The sequence below is a fragment of the Vicia villosa genome, linkage group LG1 (assembly GCF_029867415.1).
Source record: "Vicia villosa cultivar HV-30 ecotype Madison, WI linkage group LG1, Vvil1.0, whole genome shotgun sequence".
Lineage (NCBI taxonomy): Eukaryota > Viridiplantae > Streptophyta > Magnoliopsida > Fabales > Fabaceae > Vicia > Vicia villosa.
In genome coordinates, this window is record NC_081180.1 from 168,998,453 (window position 1) to 169,006,952 (window position 8,500).

Sequence of the window (8,500 nt, forward strand, 5' to 3'; positions counted from 1 at the left end):
CAGAAACCGTCTGGGCTTATGCAACCGATGTTTATTCCTGAGTGGAAGTGGGATAGCATATCGATGGATTTTGTTTCTGGGTTGCCGAGAACTGTTAAGAATTATGAAGCTATTTGGGTCGTGGTGGACAGGTTGACGAAGTCTGCACACTTTATACCAGTAAGAATGGATTATCCGATGGAGAAGCTGGCTCAATTATATATTGAGAAGATAGTTAGTCTGCATGGTATTCCTTCAAGTATCGTGTCAGACAGAGATCCGAGGTTTATGTCTAAACTCTGGGAAGGTTTGCAGAAAGCTTTGGGTACTAAGCTGAGATTGAGTCCTGCTTATCATCCGCAGACTGATGGACAGACTGAGAGGACGATTCAGTCATTAGAAGATTTGTTGCGTGCTTGTGTGCTAGAAAAAGGAGGTGCTTGGGATAGTTATCTGCCTTTGATTGAGTTTACGTACAACAACAGTTACCATTCGAGTATTGGTATGACTCCATTTGAGGCTTTGTATGGTAGAAGATGTAGGACGCCGTTGTGTTGGTACGAATCTGGTGAGAGTGTTGTGATCGAGCCAGAAATTGTACAACAGACTACAGAGAAGATTAAGATGATTCAAGAGAAGATGAAAGCTTCTCAGAGTCGTCAGAAAAGTTATCATGACAAGAGGAGGAAAACACTTGAGTTTCAAGAGGGAGATCATGTGTTTATGAGAGTTACTCCTATGACAAGTATTGGCCGAGCATTAAATTCAAAGAAGTTGACTCCGCGTTTTATCGGACCATTCCAAATTTCTGAAAGAGTGGGAGAAGTGGCATATTGTATCGCTTTACCGCCGATGCTTGCCAATTTGCATGATGTATTTCATGTGTCTCAGTTGAGGAAATACATTTCGGATCCGTCCCATGTGATCCAAGTAGATGATGTGCAGGTGAAAGACAACTTAACAGTTGAGACGTTGCCTGTGAGGATTGAAGATCGAAGGCTAAAGCAATTGCGTGGCAAGGAAATAGCCTTGGTCAGAGTAGCTTGGGGAGGACCGGCTGAGGGGAATGTTACCTAGGAGCTAGAGAGTCAGATGAAGGATTCTTATCCGGAGCTCTTTACCTGAGGTATGTTTTCGAGGACGAAAACTCTTTTAGTGGGGGAGAGTTGTAACACCCGTATAAGTTTAATTTTAATTTAATTTGAATATTAGATTAATAATTATAATTATTATGAATTTTATGAAAATAATGGAAAAAAGGATGGTTTATGGCATTTGGGTGAATAATATAACTGTTGATGTATTGTTATTTATATTGCAATAATATTTGTTAATTGCGAATGAGACTCACCCTTACACTATATTTTTCAGATTGAGGATAGCGGCTTCGACTCGGTGAGGATTAGCTCATGAGTCAATGTGTCATTTAGCGTCGGGTCATGCTCTGATAGATGTAACACTGGGGGAACACTGTTTTAATTTATGGCATTAACTCTGTTTTGTTTACTTTATTTTGAAGATTGAAAGCATTAATATGTAATGCTAGTTGGTGATTTATTCCGTTGTGTAAACATGAGTTATTGATTTTTGAGTTATGTTAAGATTTTTTCTTCAGTAAATGCATGACATACGACTGATGATGTTTATTTTAATTTGTAAGTATAAGATTGCGCCTAAGAGGGGGGGTGAATTAGGTTTTCAAAAATTTAATCGGTTTTATGAGAATACTTCTAATAATTTTTGGTTAAGTGTTTGAAGGTTTTTGTAAGGTTCTTTTCTTTTCTTTGGTAATGGTGATGAATGCAATAAAATGCGGAAAAGTAAAGAACGCAACAATATATACTGGTTCCCCTCACAATCCGAGAGTACTCCAGTCCCCTTTCAAACACGAAAGAGATTTCACTATAGTTAGAATTATTGTACAAGCCTATGCCTACTATCTAACCTATAGGGTGATCAAAGGTTCTTAACACCTTTAAGATCAATCAACACTAATGTGAATGAAGAACAATCCTCTTCAAACACACCACTTACTTCCAACAATCCTGGATAGTAAGGAGATAATTTTCTTTGAACTTTTACAAGAGATTTAGATGAAGTTTGTATAGCACTATCAATCTTGGATTGATCTTCTTCTTCAAATAAACAATTCTCAAAATGAATATAAGTGTTCACAATGTATGCATGAAACTTCAAATGAATTCTCAATGAAAATGTGTGTAGAAAGTTTCATATAAAAATTCTGGTTTGTGGACACTTGAAAATAATGAAATTTATGAGTATGAATTGTTAATGAAGAAGGTGTATAATGATTTTGAAATATGTAGTATTTATAATGTGTCAAACACCTCTTTGAATGGTTATTTTTCCATGAAACAATGCAATGATCAAGTGGTAAGAAAATGGATTCGTTTGAATAAGATCATGCAATGAAAAAACACACTGGTTCAGTAGGAACCGGTTCCTACCTGGGACAACCCGGTTCCTGCTGAACGTTACAGCAGAAATTTCAAATTTTGAACTGAGGAACCGGTTCCCACCTAGGGACAACCCGGTTCCCCATAGTAAAACACAGAGAACTGAAAACTTAGAATGCTGGGAACCGGTTCCCCCATAGGGACAACCCGGTTCCTAAAACCTTTATTTTGAATTTTAACTTAGAAAAAGGTTTTAAATGAACTTTTGAAGGATGACACTTTGTAGTATGTTTATGATATGCATGGAAATATATTTGTGAACAATTATATGTCAAAGTGAGTTTTGTTTATACCTTTGATACTTTAGCTTGATTCTTGAATCTTCACAATTTCTTCAAGACTTTGAAATGATGTATTTTTGCTTGATACTTGAAATTCTTTTTGCACATCCTTTATAAAAGCTTGATGTCCATATTGTCTTCATCAAAACACACTATGCTTGAGAAGCTTGCATTTACATTCTCCCCCTTTTTGATGATGACAACCAAGTCTTGAAAATGTTTTGAAAAAGTTGTTTTGTGCTTTTGAAATTATGTTGAACAATGCAAGGCTCCCCCTATGTTAGAGACTCCCCCTAAATCCATGATTCCTTGATTTATGGTGATGAGTTTCATTTGATAATTTTAACAATGACCTGCATTTTTCTTTGAAACAAAACAACAACAAAAACATATGCATATTCTTCTCCCCCTTTGTTATTATCAAAAAGGATGGGGAAAAAGAGAAAAAAATATATGAAATATAACACAATGTAAAATACCACAAAGATAACACAAAAATGAAATACTACAAACATAACATGATTTAAACGATACGAAACGTAGTTTTTTACGATTACAACACAAAACATAAATATTCTTAAACATCACGAACATAAATGGAACATTGTCTAGAAAACATAAGTAAAAACTAATAATAGAAAGAAAACATTACATAGAAATTAAAGCACATAATTTAGTCACTTTCATCCATATGTTCTTCATCATCATCCTCTTGTTCATCTTCTTCTTCACTTCCTTCCTCTCCCTCATAATGAGCCAAGATACGCCTTTGAGTCCGTTGAATTTCCCGCATTTGTCTTCTCATAAGGTTATGCTCATAGTTATTCTCCCTCTTGTTGTTATCAATGGATGTTTGAATAGAACAAAGCTTGGCAAACATCATATCCATTGTGTATCCACCTTCGGGAGGTTGAGGATCTTGTGGCACGGCTGGCTCAAAATCAACTTTGTAAACAAATCTACCTTCACGATCCGTAACTATTCCTGTATTTTTAAGAGCGGTAGCGGTGGTGATAGCACATTCTTGTTCATCCATATTTTTCTTTGGTTCCCGTTGGAGGAGAACACCAGCATTCCGAACAATATGAGAGATGGCCCTTGCATAAGGTAAGCCTCCTTTAAGGGAAGCCATTAGCTGCATGTGGCGCATAATTGAAAGCGCCCAATTGACTTCAATGCCACGCCTTAGAGCAAGCAAAACCATCAACTCGAACTCATTGACCCTGGAATGGTTAGAATTCTTTGGAAATAAAACATAAGCAATGATAAGATGGAGCATCCTATCACTCACCGACAAGCTTGAACCGAACATGTTAAACTTGATAGCAAGTTGTTGGCGAACTGTGTCGCGTTGAGTTGGTCGGCACATATCCACAAAAACATCAATCTTACTATACGGTTGCCAATCCTCCGGTATGTTACCTTGAAGGAGCACTAAGCCTTGAGATGGAATTCCTAACACTCTTCCAAATTCCTCAACATCTAAGCATATATCTTTATTTGAAACTTTTGACAATAATGTGAAATCATCAAATTCATCGGTCACTATCCTAAGATTGTGGTAAAACTCTCTAACCAAATCCGGATAATAATCACCATGGTCAAGCACAAAATTAGCGACCCCTGCATTAGCTAGTCTACCCGGAAAATTGAAGCTGTGATTAGGGAAATCGGGGAGTTTACCGTATTTTGCCGCAAGGAGTTTTCGACTCCGAATGTTGAATGTGAGTCTCCGACTCTTGACAGTTGGTTGGATCTCTTGAGGATCTTCACTTGTCTCTCCTATTTTGTTCTTTCCCTTTGCACTTCTTGAAACTTTGGGTGCCATTGTTGAAAGGAGTTGAAAGTTAGGGTTTAAGTTGGGATTTTAGGATTTGGTGAGTGGAGAAGGATTTGAGTGAATTGTGTGAAAGAGTGGAGGATTATATAGTGTTTAGAGGTAGTGGGTAATTTAATTTGGAGAGTTATGGTGAGATAATGGAGCTTTGAATGGGGTTTGACTATGGAGATGGAAGGGTGTTTGGAGAAGATGAAGATGAATGTATGTGAATAATGAAAGTAAATGTGTGGTTGAATAGAGATAAAGAGTAATAAAGTGATATAAAGAATAAGTAACAAAATAAAAAATAAAGAAAATAATACGTACAGCCACAGTAAAAGCAAGGAAAAAAATCTGAAAAAGTACGTGGGAACCGGTTCGTCCCTACATGGGAACCGGTTCCTGAGAAACACAAAAAGCACGCCTCTGGAAATTAGTATGGGGAACCGGTTCGTCCCTACATGGGAACCGGTTCCTGGACTGAAAATTTCCAAAAACTTTTATTTTATGAAATATAAAGCATACATATCATACATATTTACCAAGTCATAATGAATGAACATTTATAAGGTACTTTTAACTTATAAAATTTTAGAAACGTGTACCTTTGATGTATGAAAATGACGAATAAATTTTAAACATCACCTTCGTCTAAAATTCCAAGCTCTCGTCGAATTTTGTAAAACGATTCTTTTGGGAGAGGCTTGGTGAAGATATCCGCAAGTTGATTATGAGTATCTACAAAAGTGACTTCAACATCTCCTTTAAGCACATGATCGCGAAGAAAATGATGTCGAATGTCTATGTGTTTGGTTCTTGAATGCATGACCGGATTCTTTGTAATATTTATAGCACTTGTATTGTCGCATCGAAGAGGAATACATCCGAGATCAAGTCCGTAGTCACGAAGTTGTTGCTTAAGCCAAAGAATTTGTGCACAACAACTACCCGCTGCTATGTATTCTGCTTCGGCCGTGCTAAGAGCAACACATGCTTGCTTTTTACAAGCCCATGATACTAATGCATTTCCAAGAATGTGACAAGTGCCACTTGTGCTTTTACGATCAGTTTTACATCCTGCATAATCCGCGTCAGAATAACCAATTAAATTGCAAACACTACCTTTAGGATACCATAAGCCAACGTTGGTTGTTCCTTTGAGATACTTCATGATCCTTTTAACCGCCATAAGATGTGATTCCTTTGGATTTGCTTGGAAGCGAGCACAAAGACAAACACTAAACATTATGTCAGGACGGCTTGCCGTCAAATATAATAAAGAACCAATCATACCTCGAAACTTGGTAATATCAATTGGAGTACCGGATTCATCTTGATCAACATATGTACCGGAGCCCATTGGAGTATTCATTGCTTTACAATTGTCCATATCAAACTTCTTTAATAGTTCTTTACAATATTTGGATTGATTGATAAAGATTCCATCTTTGAGTTGCTTAATTTGTAGTCCAAGAAAGTAGTTCATCTTTCCCATCATAGACATCTCGAATTCTCCTTGCATCATCAATGAGAATTCCTCACACATTTCTTTGTTAGTCGATCCAAAAATGATATCATCAACATAGACTTGAACCAATAAAGTGTTACTCTTGATTTTCTTAATGAACAAAGTTTTATCAACCTTACCCTTTTCGAAACCCTTTTCACACAAAAAATTGCTAAGTCTATCATACCATGCTCTAGGTGCTTGCTTTAATCCATAAAGAGCCTTTCTCAACTTAAAGACATGTGAAGGATTCTTGAAGTCTTCAAATCCCGGGGGTTGTTTGACATAGACTTCTTCATTGATGTAGCCATTCAAGAATGCGCTCTTGACGTCCATTTGATAAAGCTGAAAATTTAATGAACATGCATAAGCAAGTAAAAGACGAATAGCTTCTAACCTTGCAACCGGAGCAAATGTTTCTTCAAAGTCGATTCCTTCTTCTTGATTGTAACCTTGGGCCACCAATCTTGCTTTGTTTCGAACAATTATACCATTCTCATCAAGTTTGTTCTTAAACACCCATCGAGTACCTATGATGTGTTTATTACTTGGTCTAGGAACAAGTTCCCAAACTTGATTTCTCTCGAATTGATTTAATTCTTCTTGCATTGCATTTATCCATTGATCGTCTCCTAAGGCTTCATCAACTTTGGAAGGTTCAATTTGAGAAACAAAAGCCATGTGTAAGCAAGCATCTTTGAGATTTAATCTTGTTGCAACTCCTTGACTAATATCACCAATAACTTTATCAATAGGATGATCTCTATGAGTTCTCCATTCTTTTGGTAGATCATTGGTGTTTGATTCTTGTTGTACACTTTCTTGTTGAACACTTTCTTGTTGTACTTCCGGTGCCTTCACAATTATATCATTTGAAGGTTCTTCCGGTGCCTTCACAATTGTATCATTTGAAGGTTCTTCTGGGGGTAAATCTAAAGGATCATCATCATCACAAACAACTATTTCCTCTTTGGAAGTGTTAGTCTCATCAAAAGATACATGCATAGATTCTTCAATAGTTAAAGTTCTTTTATTATAAATTCTATATGCTTTACTAGAAAGAGAATAACCAAGAAATATACCTTCGTCGGATTTCTCATCAAACTTACCAAGATTGTCTTTGTCATTGTTTAGAACAAAGCACTTGCATCCAAAAATGTGAAAGTGAGCGATGTTTGGCTTTCTTCCTTTGAAGAGTTCATATGGAGTCTTCTTTAAGATAGGTCTAATGATTACTCGATTTCCAACATAACATGCCGTACTAACCGCATCCGCCCAAAAATATTTAGGAAGATTTGCATCACTAAGCATTGTTCTTGCAAGTTCCACTAGAAACCTATTTTTCCTTTCAACTACTCCATTTTGTTGTGGAGTTCTTGGTGCTGAAAAATTATGAGAGATACCATGTTCTTCACAAAATTCTTCAAATGATGCATTTTGAAATTCTCCACCATGATCACTTCTTATGGATACAATCTTTAATGATTTTTCATTTTGGATTTGTTTTGCATACTTCTTAAAGGCTCTAAAAGCATCACTTTTCTGCACAAGAAACAAAGTCCAAGAATATCTAGAATAATCATCAACAATAACTAAAGCGTATACATTACCTCCGAAGCTTCTTGTCCTTGATGGACCAAATAAATCCATATGCAACAATTGAAGTGGTCTTGTTGTAGTCACCACATTCTTTGGTTTGAAAGACGATTTGGTTTGCTTTCCCTTTTGACAAGCATCACATAGTTTATCTTTGACAAACTTTATCTTAGGTAAGCCAATAACAAGATCATGTTTGGTTAACTTATTTAAATGATCCATATGAATATGGGCTGCTCTTTTATGCCATAACCATGATTCATTATTGTTTACCAAAAGACATTTTACTTTCAAAGATAAATCATTTAAAGAAATCATAAAAATGTTATTAATTCTTGTACCTTTGAGTTTTACCTCATTGGTGACTTCATCGATGATCAAGCATTCTTCCTTAGTGAATTTGATCTTGAAGCCTTTGTCACAAAGTTGGCTAATGCTTAGAAGATTATGCTTTAGTCCTTCAACATAAAGAACATCTTCAATGGATGTGAAAGGTGGTGCACCAACTTTGCCTTTGCCAAGAATTCTTCCCTTATTGTTGTCTCCATAAGTGACAAAACCCTTGGCCTTTAACTTTAGATCTAAAAATTGGTTTAAGTCACCCGTCATATGCTTTGAACAACCACTATCTAGATACCATAGGTTTGAAGTGGTCTTCAAGCATACCTACAAAACAAATTAAGTTTTGTTAGGTACCCAAATGGCTTTGGGTCCATCATAGTTAGTTCCTTTCTTCACCCATACATAATGTCCACTAGGAACACTAAAGTTCCTTACATAACAAGCATTGGGTGTGTGACCAATAATACCACAATAAAAACAAGTAGGTTCAAAGTTACTT